Here is a 27,990-nt window from a genome sequence, read left to right on the forward strand (position 1 = left end):
CCTAGCAGGAGGGCTTTATATTCAGCCATGTTATTTGTACATCTGAAATTCAGCCTATATGCATGTCCTTCGACATGATCATTTTGCATGTTATGTATCCAAATCCCTGCCCCTGCTCCTAGTTTATTTACTGACCCATCAAATTCTAGATACCATAGGATTTCTTGATGACAACCAGCATCAGGAGTTTTAGAAACTCTCTTAGTGGGCAGATTTGGATTTTGTAACTCATATGGTTTGTCTTGTGTGTTTTTTGCATCAATTATTTCAACAATTTCTAAATCTTGAGCAATGGATTCTTCATTTATGCTTCTTCCTTGTGCTGATTCTAGAACCTTGTCATCAGTTTTGGGACAAATTTCAGCATTGTATAGGATGAAAGAATCCATATCAGAATGCATGGAATAAATGGGGAAATTTTGGGGTTTCTCTTGACTGCTGACCACATATTTCATCAATGTTTCCCAGTATAATCTCTTTGGGTGGCCAAAGACTGAGATGGTAGCATAGGACATGTCCAATTGTAGAGATCCCTGGAGTTTTGCACCCCAAGATCTGGACAAAAGCATTCCATATTTTGGTGGGATATCAACTACCACCACATCCATTAAAATTGTCTTGGCAGGGTATTGCACTAGAGATACACACAAATCTTTGATTAGGCCTAGACACCTGACCTGGCTAGAATCAAACGAAAACAAGTCTTTATATGACCTTGTGATATCTAGGTCCAAATTCTCCATCACAGACTTAGGCACTAGATTATGGGAAGCTCCCGAATCAAACATTGCATTGTGAAGTACTTTGTCATGAATGTTTAGACTTACATAAAATGGAGAAATTCCTCCATCTACTGTTTTACCATTTACTTCAGGGCCGAAAATTAATTCTGGCTGGTCATCTAAGACATTCCCTGCATCTCTATTCTCTAAAATTTGAAGTGGTCTACTGATTTGTTCTCTATAGACCTCATGTTTAGCCAATTTGGACAGTGGAATGGCTATTTTCAACTTGCCTATTTCGGTTTTTAGGTTGAAATGTTTTTCCACTTGAATCTTTACATTCCGGGCAGCAAGATTTTCTTTTTCTATTGTGTTTTCAAAGGGTTTTTTCTCTATCAGGTGTGCTGTTATGAACTAAATCTGCTTTAAAGTCAATTTCAGGAGATTTGTTTACATTTTCTTTAGGAGGAAAGGAGGTGGATGGCTGACTGTTTGATGGTTGTAGGTCAGATATGTCCTCAACCTTGGGCTCTTTTGGGTCGAGGTCTGTTTTAGCAGGGAGTTCTATAGGGGAAGTTTTATCCTTTGCTTTTTTAGGCTGCTTGGTATCTTTCTGCTTGTTGGGTTCAGGAACATCTATTGTTCTGCTTCTTAATTTGTATTGTTTGTGAACCTCATAGACAGCTGCATCATATCCCTCTCTGAAATCAAATGATTCTCCCGATTTGGTTTGAAATTGATTGAAAGTATGAGCTTCTTGGTCATCCTGGGTTAAAAAGATTTGTTGTTCACTATTTAGACCCATCAAATTAATCTAAGTATCCTCTGTTGGCTCACTAGAGGTTGAAGCTTCAGCATAGTTTTCTTGGAATGGAGGTCTAATGTTTTGGTCAGGACCAGCCTTCCCGGTGTTAGGATTCTGATTTTTCCTGAAGTTTGGATTTCTTGCGGTGTTACTTGGTTGACCTTCCCAAGAATATTTCCTTTCAATGGTTTCTACTCTATCACCCAATCTATCCATTCCTTTGATGATTGCATCTAGTTTCTGTTCAAATGCAGAAGGTTCTTCTTTGAAAGGAGTCCTTCTTTCAGCTCTAGCTCGAGCTCGTTTAGAAATAAGATTGGCCTCTACACTAACAGCTATGCTCTGCATGTCTTCTAAGCTTGGAGGAGCTCTTTCCCTTAGCTGATATGCCATGTCAGAATCAAATCCATCAAGAAATTTGATCAAGGCCAAGTCAGGTGGAGGTCTAAGGTTCTGAGGAATAGCATTGTACACATTATTGAATCTGGCACAGTAGTCTTGGACAGTTTCTTGTGGGCCCCTTTTCAAGCTTTCATATTCTGATAGGATATGTAATGGGTCCTTCTTCTTTTCCCATCTGTTCAAAAAAGTTTGGTAAAGGGAATCTGGATCAATAATTGTGTTTACAGAGAGTGCCCTAAACCATGTCCTTACATCACCGTGTAGGCTTTGGACAAAAATTTTCATTCTGACATCATTATCATCAATTTCATAGTTCTCAAAATAAGCCATCATTTTCTTAGTATGTTGTTCTACTGTGTGGGTGCCAGTACCATCAAAATAGGTAATCTTGCTTTGATAATCTTGAGGCATAGCCTCTGGATTTGCAAGTAACTGTAGTGGAGCATACCGGTTTTCCATATTTGCAGGTATAAATGGGACAGCTGGAAGCACAGAGATAACAGTTGAGATATGGGTAGTGGATGGGGGAGTGGAAAAAATGTTCTGAAGTGATAATGGTGAACTAGAAGAAGCTGCAACAATGGAAGAAGGACTGCTGCTTTTCTGGGAGTAAGCTTAGTTTGGATAGAGTTCAGCTGAGGTGTGTCAAGATTTAAATCAACAGAATTTTCTTGATTATCTCAGCTTCTAAGGTTCTTTAGGATCAAATTAGGATTTTCAAAGATAGCTGGAGGATTCAGATCTGGATTTGATCTAGTGTAACAGACTTTCTTCTTTGGAGCCAGCTTCTAAATCTGTTTTTGGGTTTTTTCTAGAAGTATTTGAAGAATACAAGTTTGACAATATCTTTCTAGGAAATTATGAATTGTGAGAGTGTTGAATTTTCCTGAAAATCTTTTGAAAACAAAAAGGAAACTGATCAAATTTTTTGAGACAATTGTTCAAAGCCTAAAACTAGACTGAAGATAAACTCAAGTAGCATTTATTTAATCCTGTAATTGCATAGCAAAAACAGTTTCAAAGGCTGCCTAGCTAACTTCAGGCTCCATCTGTAGCTTTAGAAAATAGACAGCACTAACAAACGGTCATTCTGTTCCCCAGTGGAGTCGCCAATGATGTTATCACTCAGGTTGTTCCCCAAAAGTTGTGAGAAAATGGAATACGACCGAGGTAACCACTAACCAATCTTTTAGATGCAGATTCTAGCCAATCTGCAGCCAGAGAGGGCTCTCTCTTTATGATTTAGCTTTGTTTTGGGGTATATTAGGCTAGTTATGAAGTACAAAGGTTTGTTTGATTTTTGGATGGTGACATTCAATAGAACAGGGATGCAAAATATGAGAAGTTCAGTCCATTGGGTTAATGGAGTCTATGAAGATAAACTGTTGGATATGGTTTCTTTGACAAAGGGGGGTACTACATAGCAAGGTAATCAACCATGAAACAAACTGTAAGCTGAAATCAGGTGAAATGGAGTCAGGGGGTGAAGGGAAATCAAGAATCCTTTATCATGTTGATAGAGGGAAAGTGTATGAATATTACCAGGGAGCAGTTAAGAATTCCTTGGTTATATTCAAGGTGTAAGAACCAGGGAAACAGGAGCAGTTAAGAATTCCTACTTATGCTAATTCTGAAGAAAACATTTAAAATAACAGAGATTGAACACAAAGTACAGTTAAGTAAGTTCTGAGTTATTCTTTTTCCCTGTAATTTAGAATATGGTATATAAATGATATATAAAACACAGGAACAATAAAACATGAGTTTAAAAAGACTTATCGATCCATGAGATAATTCGAGAATTCTGCAACATAGTCTTTTGCCATCAATTCCACAACCAGAGAGTTCAGCAACAAAGCATTCCAACAATATTTTATTCAGAAGAGTTCTCAGAGCTACAGTGCAGTTCTAGAATGGTATCACCAACCTCTGATACTTAGCTTGGGGAGGCATTTGTACAAAAATGTTTACAAAATATCTCAATGAGATAATATCTAGCAATAACTTTTTCCACCTACTCTACAGGAGGAGTAAATGATCTTGAAAACAGAGAGAAATGAATGCAGAAGTAAGGGATGATGTGCTGGCCGCTCAGTTGGTGAGATGCATTGATTATTTTCTCAGTGAGTTGGCCAATGGATACTTTAATGACATTCCGCGCTACTGGCGTTGCTTTCCTAGGTGCTTTAATTGCGCGTTAGTAGATCATTGCCCAGCGTCATTTTTATCTGCTATTTTCTCCACTTTATGATATCTGTTGTGTTCTAGGAAAAATAAACAAAACTTTGAAATCTGCCTACAAAATTTCCAGCACAATCTGCCACCACTGGTCATCTAGTAATTGTTGTCTGCGCATTTTTATTAGAGTTTCATCAGCATCCGTGTACCTGAAGAAAGTGGGCTGGACTGTGAAAAGGTGCCTCACTTCATGCTCAATAAAAAACAGATTTTCTAAATTATCATACAGGCTCTGTCTAGATGGGAGTGCCTTCTCTCCTGCAGAACTTGACGATGCTATGACTTGATTATCCACATATGTATTCAACCTGTGTACATAGTCTGCATGTGTCATCAGTCTATAGTCATTAGTTAATAAACTGGGCAGACCCTTTTCCTCCAAAGCTGTAAACTTATGTGTGAAAGCATTTATCTCCATTTGCATGTCCTGGCACTTCCTCTCCAGATTTTGTATGAAGTTCCTCATAGTCAGAACTCTTTTAATTGTTAGGATAGTGCTTGTCCTGTCCCTGATATCCAGTGCTGCCAGCTCTTCCTTGGTGTGGGTGTTCAAAAACTGTATTAGCCTATTGGCCTGTTCGGGCATGTGTCCCAATGAATCCCTGGCCTTTTGAATTTCTACTTGAGCTTCTGTTACCAAATCAATCTGCTCATGAATTATCTGTATTGATTTCCATTCGTTACTAATTGATTCACTGATGTTAGCCCACAAAATGCCCTTGATTTCTCCCAAAGGCTTGTCTAAGGAGAGGTCCTTTTCCAATGCCTTTACTTTATTCTCTAATGCTTTTACCTCCCTTATTTTTTCTGCCACAGTCATTTTAGATTTGTCATAACTTATTTCCAACTTGGCCAGTTTCTCTTTAGCATCCTTTAATTCTGATACTTGGAGTCTTAGATCCTCCATAGCCTTTATCAATTCCTCAGTGGTCATGGTAGTGCTGCTACCTGCTGTTGTTGTTGCTAAAGTACTTGGTGCTGTTGATGCTGGGACAGTAGGAGGGACTGCTGTTGTAACTGGCGGAGGAGAAGTTGTAACTATTGGAGCTATTTGAGATGGCTGGGAGGTCGACACTCCCTGCTTTTCCTGTAGTGCTTTCTCTAATGCCTGCTCTGTTTCTGCCAATCTCTCATTCATTTTCATTAGCAGGTCCATCATATCTTCCTGTGATTTCTGCTCAACAATCTCTGTAGTTTGGGGATGCATAGTAATGGGCAGCTTGAGCTGTTTCCTGAGAGCTGCAATGTCTTCTTCCTTCTTTTTTATTAATGTTTTAATGCCTTTGGCATCCTTAGGATCATGTCCCAGCTCAATGATAATTTCTTCCAAGGATTTTATCCTGTTATCCTTGGCTAAAGAGAAAGCCTTTTCCAACTCTAATTGGGCAGAGGTATTATTTAATGAATTCTGCAATTTGTGGGCCAAGAATGCCTTATCTTCCAATGTGGAGTATACCATTTCTCCAGTTTGTTTATGCAACTCAATCTGGTCCATTGGATGAATGTCTTTAGCTAATACTTCCAGATTGGTCCTGATGTAATCAGCAGCTGACTGTGGCTGCTGCATTTTGGGCTTAAAGTGACTAAGAATCATCTTTCCTTCTTGAATTTCATATGCCGACATTAGCCTTTGTTGGTTTGTGCGGGCCATCTTCAGCAAGTGATTATAAAGTTGAATTCTTATTGGCTCATTCTTTGCCTTTATTTCAGTAAATGTCTTCTTAATGTCAGAGCTTTGCCTGCTTTGTGGCCTGGCAGAAGAGAATTCCACACTATGTTGTCTTTCGATCTCCTGCCTGTGTGAACTGGCCGATGTTTCTGTGACCGGAGATGTATCCTAACTGACTACTCTTTCTTCCCTTAGACTTTCTGTGGTCTCCTTGATAAACTCTTCTTCTGATAAGGGGTTCAATCTTTTCCTTTTCTCCCCTGGTTGCTCTTCAGAACCGCTGATCGGTGTGTCTTCTTGCCTGTCCCTTTTCTTGCCTCTTTCATCATTTAGAGGAGTTTGTAGTGAAGGGATTTATGGGGCCTTTGTTTGAGCTGGAGGAACCTGCCCTTGGCCTTGTTCCTTTGATGTAGCTGGCCGGTCTATCATTATGTCCTACTCTGAACCTATTACCTCTTTGCCCTTTGCTGACCCTGTGCTGGCTTTTTGTGTGGGCTGCTGAGAATTCCCGGAAAAAGATGTATCACCTCCTATGTGTTGAGGCAGCTTGAAGGATATATGTCCAAATGAGTCGAGGTCAAGCGTTTTTTCAAGCTCTTTCATGGCTTTTTCCAATTTCTCTTCCTCAGTAATCTCTTCAACTAATGTGCCTTCTACCCATTCTTGTTGGTTAGCATACTGTTGAATTTCAGGGATCTTGTGGTGAACATATGTTGTTAGCTTGTTTTTCACTTTTCTATAATTTATGAAATGTTTGGGGTCATATGGTGCTCAATAAAAACTTTGTTTCAACTTAAGTTGCTCCCCTAAAATCTTGTCAGTCTCTTCCCAGGCTTCCCTTTTATTGAAGACAAATGGGCCCAATTGATTTCTTATTTTCAACTGTGCATTTTTCTTGGCAGCATAAAAATGAGTCAAATCTGAGCTAATAAATTACCTGAAGTATTCCAGGGAAAACAGTGTCATAGGCACATATTTTGGCAGTTTATAGGGGCACAGCTCACAGCCATATATCCTGATCTCAGTGTGATTCTGGTAAAAGTACCAGTCACCTATACTGTAGCCTTTTGAGAGATGTAAAATTTTCTGCATTTCACCAAAGAGTCTAGCAGGAGGAGTTGTCATCAATAAAGAAGAGGCTGGATGTATGAACAGGTCAATGAATTCACAATAAGTATAAGGGGAGTCACTAACACGGTGGAAGACTGAGGTCCAGAAGATTACAGACCTTCGCTCTCCTTTGAGATCCAATTTTCTAAGGGGAATTTGAAAACTATCTGGTTGATTGTACAACAGCAGATGATATATGTATGATGTGTATTTAAACACTCTTTCTCTGTCCAGGTTCATGAATTGCTCATGGATCTTATTAGCTATGAAGGTGGCATAATCATATTTGACAGCAGGGGGCTGTCCTGGAGTAAACATGGACAACAAAACTAAGGTAGTCTCATCAACATACTCACTGGTTTTAAATCCTAGGATGTAGGAAACCATGTCTACAATGAATTTCCCTGCTTCAGTGAACCAAGTATGCAGATAAGGAGGAGGTTGCTGGGGCTGGCAATTTGGTTTCATGAATAATTGAGCTATTCTGGTTATCTCTGAATTGGGCAGTTTGGCACCTTGGTCAAGCAAGAATCCCATGGAGAGAGGGGCTAGAGGCTGAGTTGGCTAAAGTGTAGCATCTCATTTATGGATTCAAGGGTAATGTAAAATAAGACAGTCCCAGATGGAGCCATTACTACTCTTTGAGTGGGGTCATAATTGGCACAGCATAAGTGGATGATATCAGGGAGCACATTTACTGAAGGGAGGTAGTACATGGGCATGTTGTACTCCCAAATTCCATAAACATCAGTATTGCTGCGGTAGTTATTTCTGATCTCACAAAAAGCTTGGAGGTGAGGCTTGTCACCAATTAAGTCATTAATATAGAAATCTCTGTCAGCGAGGGGCAACCATTCCAATTCTTTGTGTGGTGAATTGAGGGGGGCAACATTGAGGGCTACTGGAGCCTCCATTATTCAATCTTCTGTGATTTTTCAATTTTCAATTTGGGTTTTATGCAGCAATAGTGGGTAAAATAACACTTTTGGGTCCTTTCTGCGGAAATTGCAGGCCGAAACGAGCTTGAATTTATCTTAGTGAGCGAAATTTGTAGTGGGAGATGGAGTTTAAGGGATTTCTCGGTAAAAATGAGCACAAACAATGGTTCTGGTGCACAGGTTTAAAGGCAGCATGGTGTTTTTAATTCAAATTTGGGTTATTCGGGACATTTTGCAGAGAAAAATCAGAAAAACACAAGGTTTAAGAATGAAATTCAGGTAAATACCTGTTTTGACAGTGTACTGTGCGTTTTGCAAGTTGCGCAACGAGTCGAGGGGCCGAGCTATGGACTCAATTTAGCTGGGTGGCGAACTGTGTAGTCAAAATGCTACTTTGGACGTGAAATAACATGCAGAAGTCACGCAGAAGAAACAAATAGAAATGAACGAAAAACGACATTTTACGCCTTTTTGACAAAAATTTGATTTTTGCGAGTTTTGGCGCGCTTCGGTCGAGTGACATCAGCATGACGTAATATTTGTCGTGTAGCGGGGGTACGGAGGCTGACTTGGCAGTGACATGGCAGATGACATAGCGGATGATGTAGAGGTGAGGTGGCAGACGACGTGGGTGATGACGTGGGTGACTACGTCAGCGGGGGGAAGGGGGGTGGTAAATGGTATTATCCCACATCGCTTTTGGAAAAAATCTGTTTCGGGCGGAGGGGTCGCGATAACACCGGGCGGGTGCCACGTGTTTTTAGTATGGTGGCAAAACCACCATTTTCCCAGGCACTAATCCTAGGCCATCGGAGGGGTTCCGATATTGATATGGGTCGTCTGATGGGAAAGGCCAGATCGGACGGTCGATAGCAGGTGGAGTTGGCGGAGGAGTATAGCGTGGGGACCCGCGCGATAATTCCATGTTTTATAAGGTTTTTGCGGGGTTTTTGCCTTTGGTTGGGTCTGCGGGCTCAGGGGTTAATTCAATTAACCAACCGGGTGTTGATTAATGTTTTATGAATGGTGCGGCAATGGATTGTTGAAAGGTTTCAAATAAACCTTTCAATTCCCTTTGAAAAATAATATATGGCTTATATTGTAGCTGGGGGAAGGATATTTACGTTTTTTAATTTTAATTTTATGTATTTTATATAATAGGGGCGAGGAAAACATTTATATAGGAATTATATAGTAAAGTTAGCATGTTAATATGAAAGGTAGGTTTGATCAAGACACTAAGTTTTAAAAAGTAAAAACTTAGATTTAGGGAATAAAAGGGATCCAAGTCATGAATTTTGGAAACTTAGCAACATGGAAGAAAGGCATTTTTACATAAGAAATGTGGCTTAGTTCTCTTAAGTAAAACCAGAATTTCACTTGGTCTTTTTCATGAAATGAAGTGAACTAGGAACACTAAGCAGATCTCAAGGTCCTTGTGGGGAGGTTAGTGAGTGTTTTTTGAGAGGAATGGGAAAGGAAATTAGTCATGCTCCATCTTTTTTGTAGCCACCTTGCCATGGCACTTATGATATCCATGAGATAAATCACCTTTAAGAGACACAATTGCTCACAAACCTACTTCTGCAACATCAAAGCTGCCTACCCGGCCTAATACACCTAACATTTTTTCTTCCTTTTCTTTGGGTGCATTTGAACTAGCAAACCCTTACTCTCTTCTTTTCTTTTAACTTCCCTCCTATCTAAGTCTGCCCTTATTTCTTCCAGGGGCTCAGATTTAACTGTTGAGCACCATTGCTTCTCTACCTAACTACTTATCTGCCAAGCTTGAACTATTTGGACAGAATTCACTCTCTATCTCTAAAACAAGAAATTTAAACATGGACTGGCCAAGATTAAGCTGTTTGGCCATCCATCAACTGTGACAGAAGTCACTGATTGTACATGTTGAACTTCTTTGCAAAAATTAGGATGGTAGTGGCATTTTGGGCTAGCACACTTTCCTGATCTTTACTTTGGGGTTCATTTTCTTTCTTTTTAACCAATTTATTCTTTTTGCCCTTTGATTTTTCTTTTAGGGCATACCCTATTTTCATTTTTTTTAATTTTTGATTCTTTCAAAATATGGAACCTTTGCAGCATGGCAAGGATGAACATATTTGGCATTTCATCGATCAATCATGAAATATGACACCTATTGGTATAGGAGCATAACACTGGCTCCACTTGGGAATGGCTTTTCCAGGTGAAAGGCCAAGAACAGCAAGTTAAATAGCCTTATATTCAACTCTTGCTGCAACTTGAAATTTCCCTTTGCTATAAATAAACAAAATTGTAGCTCTACAACATATATACATTTCTCATAAGCTCATTTAAACAACTATAGCTCTTTTTTTTATAGTTTTTCTGAATGTTTGCCATCATATTTTCAGCTCCCAAGTCTTCATCTTCAATTCCTCTGATAAACTGAGAAGGTACTATAAAAAGGCAGCACAGTTCCTTGACTTTTTCTCAAAATTTGTTGCATATCCCTGCTATCTGATTGCTGTAATAAATTGCAGAAAATAAACACTTTTATGTACAAGTTATAGTCCTGATATCTTAAAAAAGTGGATCAAAATAGTGCTTGAGCATCCGACCATTGACTGGCCTATCTCCTGCTTCTATACCATCCAGGCTTTTCAAAAAGTAGGTGTATTTTCCTTGTACAGCCTAAATAACAAACAATTCTTTCCATAGGAAGTCAAACTTTCCATGTTTTCCTTTATCTTCCCTTCTAGAATCCCATTTGAGTACTTTGTCTCCCATGAAAAAATCCTCTGCCTTTGTCCTTTTGTCAAATATCTTCTTAAGTTTCTCTTGTAGAATCTGAGATCTTTGATACACTTCTTCTCTAGTCTGTTGTAAATGAATTGTTTGATTGACTCTCCTCTGAATGTCATTGGGTTCTTCTTGTATTTCTTGCAGCAAATTTATCACAGGGATTCCCAAAGAAGAAGGGAATACAACTTCCATGTCATTAACCAACTCATAGGGGCTTGTTCTGATAGATCTTTTTGTAGTAAATCTGTCTGCCCAAAGTGCATTGATAAGCTTCTTATGCCAGTTTTTCTTATTTTCCTCCAATACTTTCTTAATGATGTTGATCAAGATTTTATTGGATGATTCAACTAGACCATTACCTTGAGGGTAATAGGCAGTGGAGTGGCCTAAGGTAATATGGTATTTGTGACAAAAATTGATCATTCTTTTGGATTTAAAAGCAGCAGCATTGTCAGTTATAATCCTTTCCGGATAGCCAAACCTGGATAGGATATTGGTTTCTAGGAATTGTATGATCACTGAGTCGTTGGCTTGTCTGCAAGGGATGGCTTCTATCCACATGGTGAAGTAATATGTGGTAGTCAAAATTCATTTATGCTAGCCAGAAGAGGGAGGGTGAATTTCCCCAATGAAATCTAAACCCCATTGTTGAAATGGTCTTTCAGTGGAAATGGGTTTTAGGGGTAGAGGTAACAGCTTTCTTTTGCCTTCAAATATTTGACATTTACGGTAAGAAACTACAAATTTCTTTACATCAGCAAACAGGGAAGGCCAATAAAATCCAGCCCTTAGGATCTTGTCAGCAGTTGACTTCCAGTACAAATGTCCACCACAGTCCCCTGCATGAAATTCCTTCAGCACTTTGCCAGTTTCATCCTTTGTTAAGAAATTCAGCAAAATGCCTTCATGATTTTTCCAAAATAAAACATTATCTACAATACAGAATTTTGAAGATTTCATTTTGAGAAATCTCTTTTTAGTTCTGGATAACCCTGGAGGAGCCTGCAGGTTTAAAAATACATAAATTATATCAGCATACCAAGGTGATTGTAAAAAGGCTTGATTGATCTGTGGAGTCACCATCTCCTGTTCGTTATCCAGTTCATTGATGTCAAGGGTTTGAAAGTTGGTTTCAGTCATCAGTTTGGCTAATCTTTGTCCTTTTATCAGCTTTTTTGGTTTAATTTCATTGTCATATTCCAAAATTTTAGCTATCTATTTGCCTCTTTTGCCTTCAAGTCCTTCTTGAGTTAGGATATCCTTGACCACAGTATTTGGCACATAAGCTATTACATGAGAGTATAAGATATAAACTCTAAAATCCTTGATAGCCTTTACAACGACATAGGCCTGTTTTTCCATGATTTGATATTTCAAAGGTGCATTTTTAAGTGCTTTGCTGGAAAAAGCAATGGGCTTCTCACATCCTTGATCATCTTTTTGTAATAGGACAGCAACAATAGTATGTTTAGATGTAAAGGAAAAGATTATAAAATCTCTGTCAAATTGCGGGCTTGTGAGGACTGGTGTTTTAGTTAAAGCTATTTTGATTTCTTCAAAGGCTTGCTTGGCTTCTATTGTCCACTTGACTTTGGAATCTTTCTTCAACATGTTAGTCAACAATCTTATTAGTTCAGCCAGGTTGGGTATGAATCTTCTTAGAAAATTGATCTTTCCTAGAAAATCTTGTAGTTCTTTGATATTTCTTGGGTGAGGAACTTGGAGAATAGCCTATATTCTATCTGGGTCAATTCTGATGCCATCTTTTGAGATTATATGACCTAACAGTTTGCCCTCTTCTAGGCCAAACAATGATTTCTTTGGGTTCAGTGATATGCCATATTTTCTGCAAATTAAAAACACTTGTCTTAAATCTTCTAAATGTTCTTGATCTAATTTGGAAAAAGCAGTGAGATCATCAAGATATATGACTAGGAAATCATGAATCTCTTTTGCAAAGGCTATGTCCATGGCTCGTTGAAATGTTGCCCCTGCATTCTTAAGTCCAAAAGGCATTTTTACATACTTGAAGGTTCCCCAAGGTGTTGTAAAAGCAGTTTTATCTTGATCATCAAGGTGAACTAGGATCTGATTAAAGCCTGAGAATCCATCTAATAGTGAAATTCTAGAAGCTCCCACTACCCTTTGTAAAATGTGATCCATCTTGGGTAAGGGGTAATGATCTTTTAAAGAAACTTTATTCAGATTTCTCAAATCAACACACAGCCTTATTTCTCCCGTTTTCTTCCTAGTGGGTACTAGATTTGAGATCCATTCTGAAAATCTGATGGGCGCAATTATTCCAGCTTCATACATTCTTTTGACTTCCTTTTCAATGAGAGGAAGGAGTACAGGATTGACTTTTCTAAGTTTCTGTTTGAAAAGTTTTTGATTTTATTTTAAGGGTATTGTATGCTGGATCACAGAAGTATCATAGGACTTAAGGTCTTCATAGCTCCATGCAAAAACATCCTGAAATTCTTTAAACAGTTCAATGATTTTCAACTTTTGGTCAAGAGGCAAAGCTTTAGACAATTTTATCATCTTAGGATTTTCTGTAGTTCCTATCTTGCAGTCCTCAATTTCTGCGTTTACTGGCTGCATTTTTGGCTTTCTTGGAATATCATTAGAGTCAAAAATATCTTCCAGAGGGGTCAAGCCTGTGGGTAAAAAATTATCCTTTAACTCGATCACTTCAGACTCTCCCTCAACAATTTCATCAAAGTTTGTTTCTTTCAGCTCTTGTAAATTTTTGCTGGTAAAGATTGTTGGATGTAAAATCTGATCTGTTGTTTTAGCTGAAATGTGTTTTTCAATCTTATCTATTTGATCAGTTTCATAGATAGTGCTTATGTCTATATTTGTACTGGAAAATTCCTCTTTTAAAGTTAAGAAATTGTTGATTTCTGTCTCATTGTCAAACACTTGCCAGTTTTTGACATTGTCTGGAAGAGTAGGTCTGTGTTTAATTTTGGCAGTAAAATGATGGTTAGGCTCAAATGGCAGCTTACATGTGCTAGCCAATGTTGCCAAACTATGAGCATGCAAATTGTGGTTCCTTGAAATTTTGGTAAGCTGTGATTCCAAAAAGGTGTTAAGTATTTCTATTGCTACCCCTCTATAAGCTCTCAACCTGAGATCATTTGTGACAAAGTTTCCTTTCATCTATTGAATAATCAAATCAGAGTCTCCCAAAATTGAAATCCTAGTTGCCCCTAGACTTTTGATCAGTTTGAGTCCTAGTAGGAGGGCTTCATATTCAGCCATGTTATTTGTACATCTAAAATTCAGCCTATATGCATGTCCTTCGGCATGATCATTTTGCATGTTATGTATCCAAATCCCTGCCCCTGCTCCTATTTTATTTACTAACCCATCAAATTCTAGATACCATAGGATTTCTTGATGACAACCAGCATCAGGAGTTTTAAAAACTCTCTTAGTGGGCAGATTTGGATTTTGTAACTCATATGGTTTGCCTTGTGTGTTTGTTGCATCAATTATTTCAATAATTTCTAAATCTTGAGAAGTGGATTCTTCATTTATGCTTCTTCCTTGTGCTGATTCTAGAACCTTGTCATCAGTTTTGGCACAAATTTCAACATTGTATAGGATGAAAGAATCCATATCAGAATGTATGGAATAAATGAGGAAATTTTTGGGTTTCTCTTGACTGCTGACCACATATTTCATCAATGTTTCCCAGTACAATCTCTTTGGGTGGCCAAAGACTGAGATGATAGCATAGGACATGTCCAATTGTAGATATCCCTGGAGTTTTGCACCTCAAGATCTGGACAAAAGCATTCCATATTTTGGTGGGATATCAGCTACCACCACATTCATTAAAATTGTCTTGGTAGGGTATTGCACTAGAGATACACACAAATCTTTGATTAGGCCTAAACACCTGACCTGGCTAGAATCAAACAAAAACAAGTCTTTATATGGCCTTGTGATATCTATGTCCAACTTCTCCTTCACAAACTTAGGCATTAGATTATGGGAAGCTCCCGAATCAAACATTGCATTGTGAAGCACTTTGTCATGAATGTTTAAACTTACATAAAACGGAGGAATTCCTCCATCTACTATTTTACCATTTACTTCAGGGGAGAAAATTAATTCTGGCTAGTTATCTAGGACATTTACTGCATCTCTATTCTCTGAAATTTGAAGTGACCTGCTGATTGGTTCTCTATAGACTTCATGTTTAGCCAATTTGGACAGTGGAATGGCTATTTTCAACTTGCCTATTTCGGTTTCTAGGTTGAAATGTTTTTCCACTTGAATATTTACATTCCAGGCAGCAAGATTTTTTTTTTCTGTTGTGTTTTCAAAGGTTTTCTTCTCTATCAAGTGTGTTGTTATGAACTAAATCTACTTTAAAGTCAATTTTAGGAGATTTGTTTACATTTTCTTTAGGAGGAAAGGAGGTGGATGGCTGACTGTTTGATGACTGTAAGTCAGATATGTCCTCAACCATGGGATCTTTTGGGTCGAGGTCTGTTTTAGGAGGGAGTTCTATAGGGGAAGTTTTATTCTTTTCTTTTTTAGGCTGCTTGGTATTTTTTTTCTTGTTGGGTCCAGGAACATCTATTGTTCTGCTTCTTAATTTGTATTGTTTGTGAACCTCATAGATAGCTGCATCATATCCCTCTTTGAAATCAAATGATTCTCCCAATTTGGTTTGAAATTGATTGAAAGTATGAGCTTCTTGGTCATCCTGGGTTAAAAAGATTCGTTGTTCACTATTTAGACCCATCAAATTAATCTGAGTATCCTTTGTTGGCTCACTAGAGGTTGAAGCTTCAGCATAGTTTTCTTTGAATGGAGGTCTAATGTTTTGGTCAGGACCAGCCTTCCCGGTGTTAGGATTCTGATTTTTCTTGAAGTTTGGATTTCTTGCGGTGTTACTTGGTTAACCTTCCCAAGAAGATTTCATTTAAATGGTTTCTACTCTATCACCCAATCTATCCATTCCTTTGATGATTGCATCTAGTTTCTGTTCAAATGCGGAAGGTTCTTCTTTGAAAGGAGTCTTTCTTTCAACTCTAGCTTGAGCTCGTTTAGAAATATGATTAGCTTCTACACTAACAGCTACGCTCTGCATGACTTCTAAGCTTAGAGGATCTATTTCCCTTAGCTGATATGCCATGTCAGAATCAAATCCATCAGGAAACTTGATCAAGGCCAAGTCAGGTGGAGGTCTAAGGTTCTGAGGAATAGCATTGTACACATTATTGAATCTGGCACAGTAGTCTTGGATAGTTTCTTGTGGGCCCCTTTTCAAGCTTTCATATTCTGATAGGATATGTAATGGGTCCTTCTTCTTTTCCCATCTATTCAAAAAAGTTTGGTAAAGGGCATCTGGATCAGCAATTGTGTTTACAGGGAGTGCCCTAAACCAGGTCCTTACATCACCAGTTAGGCTTTGGACAAAAATTTCCATTCTGACATCATTATCATCAATTTCATAGTTCTCAAAATAATCCATCATTTTCCTAGTATATTGTTGTGTTGTGTGCCAGTACCATCAAAATAGGTAATCTTGCTTTGATAATCTTGAGGCATAGCCCCTAGATTTGCAGGTAACTGCAGGGGAGCATATCGATTTGCCATATTTGCAGGTATAAATGGGACAGCTGGAAGCACAGAGATAATAGTGGAGATATGGGTAGTGGATGAGGGAGTGGAAAAAATGTTCTGAAGTGATAATGGTGAACTAGAAAAAGCTGCAGCAATGGAAGAAAGGATTGTTGCTTTTCCGGGAGTAAGCTCAGTTTGGATAGAGTTCAGCTGAGGTGTGTCAAGGTTTAAATCAGCAGAATTTTCTTGATTATCTCAGCTTCTAAGGTTCTTTGGGATCAAATTAGGATTTTCAAAGATAGCTAGAGGATTCAGATCTGGATTTGATCTAGTGTAATGGACTTTCTTCTTTGGAGCCAGCTTCTAAATCTGTTTTTGGGTTTTTTCTAAAAGTATTTGAAGAATACAAGTTTGACAATATCTTTCTAGGAAATTATGAATTGTGAGAGTGTTGAATTTTCATGAATATCTTTTGAAAACAAAAAGCAAACTGATCAAATTTTTTGAGACAGTTGTTCAAAGCCTAAAACTAGACAGGAGATAGACTGAAGTAGCATTTATTTACTCCTATAATTGCATAGCAAAAATAGTTTCAAAGGCTGCCTGGCTAACTTTAGGCTCCATTTGTAGCTTTACCAAATAGACAGTAGTAACAAACGGTCATTCTGTTCCCCAGTGGAGTCGCCAATGATGTTATCACTCAGGTTGTTCCCCAAAAGTTGTGAGAAAAGGGAATACGACCGAGGTAACCACTAACCAATCTTTTAGATGCAGATTCTAGCCAATCTGCAGCAAGAAAGGGCTCTCTCTTTATGATTTAGTTTTGTTTTGGGGTATATTAGGCTAGTTATGAAGTACAAAGGTTTGTTTGATTTTTGGATGGTGACATTCAATAGAACAGGGATGCAAAATATGAGAAGTTCAGTCCATTGGGTTAATGGAGTCTATGAAAATGAACTGTTGGATATGGTTTCTTTGAGAGACGGGGTACTACAGAGCAAGGTAATCAACCATGAAACAAATTGTAAGTTGAAATCAGGTGAAATGGAGTCAGGGGGTGAAGGGCAATCAAGAATCCTTCATCATGTCGATAGAGGGAAAGTGTATGAATATTACCAGGGAGCAGTTAAGAATTCCTTGGTTATATTCAAGGTGTAAGAACCAAGGAAACAGGAGCAGTTAAGAATTCCTGCTTATGCTAATTCTGAAGAAAACATTTAACATAACTGAGATTGAACACAGAGTACAGTTAAGTAAGTTCTGAGTTATTCTTTTTCCCTGTAATTTAGAATATAGTATATAAATGATATATAAAACATAGGAACAGTAAAACATGAGTTTAAAAAGACTTATTGATCCATGAGATAATTCGAGAATTCTGCAACATAGTCTTCTGCCATCAATTCCACAACCAGAGAGTTCAGCAACAAAGCATTCCAGCAATCTTTTATTCAGAAGAGTTCTCAGAGCTACAGCGCAGTTCTAGAATGGTATCACCAACCTCTGATACTTAGCTTGGGGAGGTATTTGTACAAAATGTTTACAAAACATCTCAATGAAATAATATCTAGCAATAACTTTTTCCACCTACTCTACAGGAGGAGTAAATGATCTTGAAAATAGAGAGAAATGAATGCAGAAGTAAGGGATGTTGTGCTGGCCGCTCAGTTGGTGAGATGCATTGATTATTTGCTCAGCAAGTTGGCCAATGGATACTTTAATGACATTCCACGCTGCTGGCGTTGCTTTCCTGGGTGCTTTAATTGTGCGTTAATAGATCATTGCCCAGCGCGATTTTTATCTGCTCTTTTCTCCACTTTATGATATCTATTGTGTTCTGGGAAAAATAAACAAAACTTTGAAATCCGCCTACAAAATTTCCAGCATACTCTGCCACCATTAGTCATCTGGTAATTGGTGTCTGCGCATTTTTATTAGAGTTTCATCAGCATCCGTGTACCTAAAGAAAGTGGGCTGGACTGTGAAAAGGTGCCTCACTTCATGCTCAATAAAAAACAGATTTTCTAAATTATCATACAGGTTCTGTGCAGATGGGAGTGCCTTCTCTCCTGCAGAACTTGATGATGTTGTGACTTGATTATCCACATATGTATTCAACGTGTTTACATAGTCTGCATGTGTCATCAGTCTATAGTCATTGGTTAATAAACTGGGCATACCATTTTCCTCCAATGCTGTAAACTTCTATGTGAAAGCATTTATCTCCATTTGCATGTCCCGACACTTCCTCTCCAGATTTTGTATCAAGTTCCTCATAGTCATAACTCTTTTAATTGTTAGGATAGTACTTGTCCTGTCCCTGATATCCAGTGCTGCCAGCTCTTCTTTGGTGTGGGTGTTCAAAAATTGTATTAGCCTATTGGCCTGTTCGGGCATGTGTCCCAATGAATCCCTGGCCTTTTGAATTTCTACTTGAGCTGTTGTTACCAAATCAATCTGCTCATGAATTATCTATATTGATTTCCATTCATTACTAATTGATTCACTGATGTTAGCCCACAAAATGCCCCTGATTTCTCCCAGAGGCTTGTCTAAGGAGAGGTCATTTTCCAATGCCTTTACTTTATTCTCTAATGCTTTTACCTCCCTTGTTTTTTCTGCCACAATCATTTTAGATTTTTCATAACTTATTTCCAACTTGGCCAATTTCTCTTTCGCATCCTTTAATTCTGATACTTGGAGAATTACATCCTCCATAGCCTTTATCAATTCCTCAGTGGTCATGGTAGTACTGCTACCTGCTGCTATTGTTACTGAAGTACTTTGTGCTGTTGATGTCGGGACAGTAGGAGGGACTGCTGTTGTAACTGGCAGAGCAGCAGTTGTAACTATTGGAGCTATTTGAGATGGATGGGAGGTCAACACTCCCTGCTTTTCCTGTAGTTCTTTCTCTAATGCCTGCTCCGTTTTTGCCAATCTCTCATTCATTTTCATTAGCAGGTCCATCATATCTTCCTGTGATTTCTACTCAACAATCTCTGTATTTTGGGGATACATAGTAATGAGCAACTTGAGTTGTTTCCTGAGAGCTGCGATGTCTTCTTCCTTCTTTTTTATTAATGCTTAAATGCCTTTGGCATCCTTGGGATCATGTCCCAGCTCTAGGATAATTTCTTCCAAGGATTTTATCCTATTATCCTTGGCTAAAGAGGAAGCCTTTTCCAACTCTAATTGGGCAGAGATATTATTTCATGAATTCTGCAATTTGTGGGCCAATAATTCCTTATCTGCCAATGTGGAGTATACCATTTCTCTAGTTTGTTTATGCAACTCAATCTGGTCCATTGGATGAATGTCTTTGGCTAATACTTCTAGATTGGTCCTGATGTAATCAGCAGCTGACTGTGGCTACCACATTTAGGGCTTAAAGTGACTAAGAATCATCTTTCCTTCTTGAATGTCATATGCCGACATTAGCCTTTGTTGGTTTGTGGGGGCCATCTTCAGCAAGTGATTATAAATTTGAATTCTTATTGGCTCATTCTTTGCCTTTATTTCAGTAAATGTCTTCTTAATGTCAGAGCCTTGCCTACTTTGTGGCCTGGCAGAAGAGAATTCCACACTATGTTGTCTTCTGATCTCCTGCCTGTGTGAACTGGCCGATGTTTCTGTGACCGGGGATGTATCCTGATTGACTACTCTTTCTTCCCTTAGACTATTTGTGGTCTCCTTGATAAACTCTTCTTCTGATAAGGGGTTCAATATTTGCCTTTTCTCCCCTGGTTGCTCTTCAGAACCGCTAATCGATGTGTCTTCTTGCTTGTCCCTTTTCTTGCCTCTTTCCTCATTTAGAGGAGTTTGTAGTGCAAGGATTTCTGGGGCCTTTGTTTGAGCTGGAGGAACATGCCCTTGGCTTGTCCCTTTGATGTAGTTGGCCGGTCTGTCATTATGTCCTGCTCTGAACCTATTACCTCTTTGCCCTTTGCTGACCCCGTGCTGGCTTTTTGTGTGGGCTGCTGAGAAAACCTGGCAAAAGATGTATCACCTCCTATGTGCTGAGGCAGCTTGAAGGATACCTGTCCAAAAGAGTCCAGGTCAAGCGTTTTTTGAAGCTCTTTCATGGATTTTTCCAATTTCTCTTCCTCAGTAATCTCTTCAATTAATGTGCCTTCTACCCATTCTTATTGGTTAGCATACTGTTGAATTTCAGGGATCTTGTGGTGAACATATGCTGTTAGCTTGTTTTTCACTTTTCTATAACTTATGAAATGTTCGGGGTCATATGGTGCCCAATAAAAACTTTGTTTCAACTTAAGTTGCTCCCCTAAAATCTTGTCAGCCTCTTCCCAGGCTTCCCTTTTATTGAAGACAAATGGGCCCAATTGATTTCTTATTTTTAGCTGTGCCTTTTTCTTGGCAGCATAGAAATGAGTCAAATCTGAGCTAATAAATTGCCTGAAGTATTCCAGGGCAAACAGTCTCATAGGCACATATTTTGGTAGTTTATAGGGACACAGCTCACAACCATATATCCTGATCTCAGTGTGATTCTAGTAAAAGTACCAGTCACCTATACTGTAGCCTTTTGAGAGATGTAAAATTTTCTGCATTTCACCAAAGAGTCTAGCAAGAGGAGTTTTCATCAATAAAGAAGAGGTTGTATGTATGAACATGTCAATGAATTCACAATAAGTATAAGGGGAGTCACTAACACGATGGAAGACTGAGGTCCAGAAGATTACAGACCTTTGCTCTCCTTTGAGATCCAATTTTCTAAGGGGAATTTGAAAACTATCTGATTGATTGTAAAGCATCAGATGATATATGTATGATGTGTATTTAAACACTCTTTCTCTGTCCAGGTTCATGAATTGCTCATGGATCTTATTAGCTATGAAGGTGGCATAACCATATTTGACAGCAGGGGGTTGTCCTGTAGTAAGCATGGACAACAAAACTAAGGTAGTCTCATAAACATACTCACTAGTTTTAAATCCTAGGATGTAAGAAACCATGTCTACAACGAATTTCCCTGCTTCAGTGAACCAAGTATGCAGATAAGGAGGAGTTTGCTGGGGTTGGTAATTTGGTTTCATGAATAATTGAGCTATTCTGGTTATCTCTGAATTTGGCAGTTTGGCACCTTGGTCAAGCAAGAATCCCATGGAGAGAGGGGCCAGAGGCTGAGTTGGCTTAAAGTGTAGCATCTCATTTATGGATTCAGGGGTAATGTAAAATAAAACAGTCCCAGATTGAGCCATAACTGCTCTTTGAGTGGGGTCATAATTGGTACATCATAAGTGGATGATATCAGGGAGCACATTTACTGAGGGGAGGTAGTACATGGGCATGTTGGACTCCCAAATTCCATAGACATCAGTATTGTTGCGGTAGCTATTCCTAATTTCACAAAAAGCTTGGAGGTGAGGCTTGTCACCAATTAAGTCATTAATCTGGAAATCTCTGTCAACAAGGGGCAACCATTCCAATTCTTTGTGTGGTGCATTGAGGGGGGCAACATTGAGGGCCACTGGAGCCTCCATTATTCAATCTTCTGTGATTTTTCAATTTGAAATTTGGGTTTTATGCAGCAACAATAGGTAAAATAACACTTTTGGGTCCTTTTTGTGGAAATTGCAGGCCGAAACGAGCTTGAATTTAGCTTAGTGGGCAAAATTTGCAGTGGGAGACAGAGTTTGAGGGATTTCTCGGTAAAGATGAGCACAAACAGTGGTTCTGGTGCGTAGGTTTAAAGGTAGCACGGTGTTTTTAATTCAAATTTGGGTTATTCGGGCAATTTTGCAGAGAAAAATTGGAAAAACACAGGGTTTAAGAATGAAATTCGGGTAAATACCTGTTTTGACAATGTAATGTGCGTTTTGCAGGTTGCACAACGAGCCGAGGGTGTTATAGACATTTTTGTGCCTTACAGCATGGAGCATGAAATGTCAATAATCTAAGGGATCCAAAGTCCCTAAACTTGTTTTTCTTACCCTTAGAGGAACAAGGTCAGCAAACCACAGCTCTGCAAATCAGTTCTCCACTGAAAAACACTCAAAAACAGGTCAATTTTGGATCAAAGCAGCTGCTCCACTAGGCTTCTGCGCTGAATGTCAAAAGCTCTATGGTGTACCTGCGCTGCATTGCAAGTGCAACAAAGGCTACCTGCGCTGGGCGTACTTGGACATGTGGACGAATCTTTTTCTCAATGTGCCAGTGCCCAGGAAGCTTCTAAAAAGACACTTGATCATAAGATTCACCTAATGATGAGTTAAGAGCTTCTAAAACACCAAGTGGAAGGCAGAAACTCCGAGTGAAGAACTGAAGAACAACTGGAGTTGAAGAGGACAACAAGTCACACATCAAGCTGACTTATCTTCACTCCAAAACTCTATATAAGGATCTCATCCCATGGGATCTGGAGGGGGGAATTTTGTGCAAAGAATTGTTGTCGGTTTACAGTTGTGAGCATTGGGTGATTGCTTGAGGGAGGTGAAGAAGAGATTTCTCTCCGTCGGGAAGGTGATGCTGGATTGGACCTCTCATGGTTGTATCGCCGCCTGAACCTTACTTCCATATATTAATAAAGCATTTGAGGTTCTTCTATTCGCATGTGTTTCAATGGTGTATTGTCTTACTTGCGTCTTTGATTTATGCTAATCCTTGAATCGATTATGAATGCATGCCTCTTGTAGTTTCCTTTTCTTGTCTTATTCGCAGGATCTCGTGTAGCTGGGCCCGTGAAAAGACTTGGATCTGGGAGCAAGCGGAAAACAAAGGAGATTGGATCGACCATTTGCGCAAGACATCGGTAAGTGGATCTCTTCCTTTTATCTCTTGCATGTCATAAAGAAGAAACTTTAGATAGCTTTGATTTCAGCTGTTGCTAAGGAACTGTCACCCTTAGAGTGGGTTAGGGTCATTCCGAGTTGGATACTTTCCCCCACAACAGACTAGCGACTCCACTGGGGATCGTGTCTTGTTGGTAGCTTGTGTTTCTTGCTATTCATTTCTTAAACAAAGGAGTACCGAATCGAACTGCATTCGAGTCCTTCGAATGCAAAGTAGAGGGCAGCTACTCTAGCCCAGTGCTGGGCATGTTTATGATTTGAAGAGCTGATCCACAAGGACTCTTTTTAGCTTTTTGTGATAGTGTTCATCTTCCCTCAATCATCCTCGAGTGTATACTTGACTGATAGCCTCTGATTTGGCCAAAAACCGTTGATTTTTTAGCAAACTGTGACCCGGAATCTGAGAGAGATGAGAGTTGTCTCATCAGTGCAGCTGCAACAAAGGCTACCTGCACTGCAACGCAGGTCCCGAAGGGGCTACCTGCACTGCATCGCAGTTTGACAGTGCAGCACCTGCGCTGATCCAGTTTTGCCTTGTGCAACTGGGATTCCCCACTGTCTGTTGCCCAGTTTTCAGTATTGTTTTTGCAGCCTGTTGTCAACCTGTATACCCAGCTGAAACCACTTCTCTTTGCCTTCATTCCGCCTCAGTTGTATGAAGAAACCGTGATTGTTCTTATTGTATTTCTTGCCGTCATTCACAGTTTCCCATAGCGAAAGTGAACTAGTCTTGCTATGACCTCTTGGATCTAGACCTATGAGAAAGTGTCGTTGTGATTCTAAGAGCTAGTTTATTGCTGTTCATAGCCACTTGAGCATTTGCTTTCGTTATATGGTTCAAATTTCAGTATTTCTTGTGTTGAAACGAGTGAATCTTAAGGTGTTCTTTTGATTATTGGACACAACTTGTTTGCTTTCGCTTGAAATTGAATTCGAAATCATACAACGACTTTCTTTTTGTAATACATCAACATTAAGGAAGAAGAAAAGAAATACTTGCATTGTGCATGTGCATTTTGACAGTTTGCATGTCGATTTAGGAAAATTGCATCAGTGTGTGCTCTATGATCTGTTTGAAAAGATTATGTCTTTCTTTTCCTTCAGTAGTTAAGGTTTTCATAAGTTGAAAGAATTGAAAAAGCTTGCTTATCATTCTTAGACTGCATTTAGGAGTTGTATCATACATCACGTGGTGATCCATAAAGGCAAACTGCTAAGCAAGATCAACCTAAAAAGAACTGAATTTATCTAACAACGCTTTGAAACATAACGAAACACAGTAGAGGTCTAGGTAGAGACGTGAACCGGCGTCTTTAAACATAGTGACTGTCGATCTCTACGAAGGTGGGTGATTCCTCCTGAGGGACGATAGCACTAATACGGACTTGTGCCCCCGCGTACCGTCGCGTATATTGGGGGACCCTTATAGGAACAAAGCCTTTATCCATAGGAAGCCGTGTCGGCCGCCCTACTGATCGCGATGCAGTGAACACAGCATTCACGAAGATCGACCACTCGTACCGTAAAACGTATTCTGTGGTTTCGCAAAAAGTTTGGCACACCCTCTGCCTAGAACTCCAGAGTAGTTTCTTTTGGCCTTTTTCAAACTCTATAACTGAAAAAGTCCATCCGAGCATTTGTCACTTCGGGCTCGTTAATACATCGAAGGAGACTAGAGTCATCTTTAGCTTTTTCTCGACTCTTAAAAAGTGAAAAAGCAAGTTGTGTCTAAAGCGTCGTCATAATAAAATTCATTTTAAATGGAACATAATCACCTCCTATTCCTGCGTTGATCTTCGAAGTTAGTCTTTTGGCATCGTAAGTTCTTGTAGAATCGCTAAAATCTTTTGGATAGACTCAAAATGTCTGAACAACCGTCAACATCTAGGACTGTGTCGTCCGACACAGCAACAGCAGAGCCTCCTGCTGCCACTCCAACGATGTTTGCTGGTATACCATCTGTCCCAGCAAATTGCCAACAACAAGCTGGAGTCCCAACAGGGACAACAATATGGTTAGTTCCTATTTCTTTAACCGGATTATCATCTGGTACTTCTTATGTTGAAACTCAAAAAATTGATCCAATGTGTCTTCAAAGGCCAATTTACCCTTTAAGTACTGGATTTCCACCATGTGGAGGGCAGTATGCTCTTTCATTGTTCCCTCCCGGAGAACAACCATGTGGGAGTTTACAACAAAGTTCAGGTCAAACTGGAATCACATCTAGCGGTTGGGTACCAATACTGCCTCAACAATCAGGAGTTGCATATTCAATGCAACCAGTACACCCTGTGTCGAATATTCCCACCACACCTGCTACGGCGAATGCGTCGCAAGTACAAGCGCTACCTGTTGTAATACAACAACCTCTTGTCTCGGCGGCTCAATCACAATCTCAGGGTAGTGCCTCCTTATCTGGAGTGACTCAGGCTCGAACAAGTACTGTGACTCCTCATCTTGGTCAATCATCCAGTATTGGTCAACATCAAATGGTCCAACAACCAGAGCTGGTTCAATCTCAACAACCACCATTCCAGCAATCATATCAAGGACCTGAGCAACAAGTCTTTGTAAGTAATGGGCAACCATGCTATAATGGTTATGCCCATCAACTTTGTCAAAGTTGTCAGCACTATGCTGGTCTACAAAGACCCATTGCTCAGGCGATACCATCTTATCCTGGATATGCTTCGCCTAACCTGAACCAACAGTTGCCCTTTGTAGCAACTCTAGAATTGCCAGATCTAAACCGGCTGACGAATGATCCAATTGCTTATGCCCCTTGGTGGCCAACGATTCCGCATAAACTTCCATCGGACATTCCTAAATTCAATGGAAATCCAGGTGAAGACCCGTCGAATCACGTCATGACTTTTCATCTGTGGTGTTCATCGAACACTCTAAACGATGATTCGATAAGACTTCACCTCTTCCAGAGGACATTGACAAGTCCAGCGGCTAAATGGTATATTGAATTGCCAAGAGCCTCTTTCGACAATTTCAGCTCCTTAGTCACGACTTTCTTAACCCATTTTCAATTACCGATAAGGTATGAAACAGGAACAGAACTCCTTACCAACTTCAAACATACAAAGGCCACTCACATATCTGATCATATACATGAGTGGCGACGTCATCGTAGGATGGTGAAAACTTACGTTCCCGATCAGCTGTTAGCTGAATGGTTTATAAAGTCGTTACTTCCGGCTATAACGGAAGATGTGGCCAAGGGAGGAGTTGTAACAGAGGAGCAAGTCATTGCTCGTGCTCAATACTTAGACTTAGTATATACTCAGTCGGGCACGCTCTACGACAAAATACCTGACGCCCCTAGACCTGAATTTTCAATTCCTCCCCCTCCTAAATCAAATACTAACTCTCACGCCAGTAATGGCGTGACTGGAAAACGCAAAATTTCTAGTCAAAATGCAGATGAGGAACTTCTTGCCTCAGAAGTAAATGCCATGTCGACCGACAAGGGAAAACGACTGAAGCAACCAGGGGGCAAGAAGAAAAAGAAAAGGAAAGGGAAGCCCCCGACAGGGTGTCATATATGCGATGAGGATCATTGGACGAAAGATTGTCCACATATAGCTGAAGTTAAGAAGCTCTTTAAGAGTTCGAAAACCCCAGCAATATTGACTGATCCGTTTCCTAACCCAGGTCAAAATCTAGTTGCTAATCGAAATGCTTCCCGATCCCAAGTGCTTATGTTGTCTACCTCAAAGCAGCAGAATAATGCTTTGACAAGGAATAAAGATTACAGGAATCCAAAGCAGTTGAACAACAAGGCAAATAAACAACCTAGTAGTTCAACAACAACTTTGACCAAAGTCGTGCCACCCATCATTCCTGAACCAATGATAAAGTCGCCAAAGGGAGTAGTACACAAATCTACATTTAATCCTCATGAAAAAATAACACAGGATTATAATATAATAGAGGACCTGGCCCAATCGTCGTCCGCTATGTCGACAGTTGAGGTAGCACAAAATTGCACCTCCCAAGAGCAAGCTTTATTATCAGCCATCGGTGGGATTGGCCCAATGGATTCCAATCTTGTGACCTTTGATCATAAAGGATATGACCCTCAGTTACCAGCTCAACAAGCTTTCCTTATTCAAGTGAAAGCCCTCAACAAAACTGTTCATCGAACAATCATTGATGAGGGGGCATCTACATGTCTTATGTCGATGAGTTGCTGGAAAAATTTAGGCTCACCACCCTTGTCAAAATCATCAACGACATTAAAAGCATTTGATGGAGGATCATACACTCCATACGGGATTTTAAGTAACTTGCAAGTTGAACTGGGGGGCAAAACAGTAGAAGTTGATGTGGAAGTAATCGACGGAAACCTCGATTACAACATCCTACTGGGAAGGCCTTGGATATATGCCATGGCTGCAGTTGTGTCGACCTACTTCAGGAGGATTGTATTTCCTTTTCAAGGAAAAATTACAATCGTCGACCAACAAACATTTCTCCCCAATAGTTCTCAAGTTACGGGAAGCAGCACAATGATCCATGAAAGTAATCAATCGCTCCAAAATATTGGAGTAGGTCTCCTAAAAGACCCTGCCTTAATGGGTACTTTTGCCCTACCGCCGGCGAGTAATCTGGCGGAAATAGCCACAGTGGAAACCTACAATATGAAATCTTCTATATCCAACGGATTCGGAAGATTCCTAAATATTTTGTCAGCATGGATCATCGCCCTAATGGAAATACTGTAAATACAGTGGGCTCCGAGGACGGTTCTTATCTCATGTCAACCTCGTTAAAAAATGAAACAAGGAGTCACGAGGATAGTTCTTTTACTATGTCAACCTCATTAAAAAATGAAACAAATCCCCTTTTCAAAATTCAAAGGTAAACCTTCATTCCAACCACCAAGTTGAATGCAATGAAGCTTGGGGGG

This window comes from Pinus tabuliformis, chromosome 9, assembly GCF_031772625.1.
Source record: "Pinus tabuliformis cultivar Carrire ecotype Pingquan chromosome 9, CPIR1, whole genome shotgun sequence".
In the NCBI taxonomy this organism is placed as follows: domain Eukaryota; kingdom Viridiplantae; phylum Streptophyta; class Pinopsida; order Pinales; family Pinaceae; genus Pinus; species Pinus tabuliformis.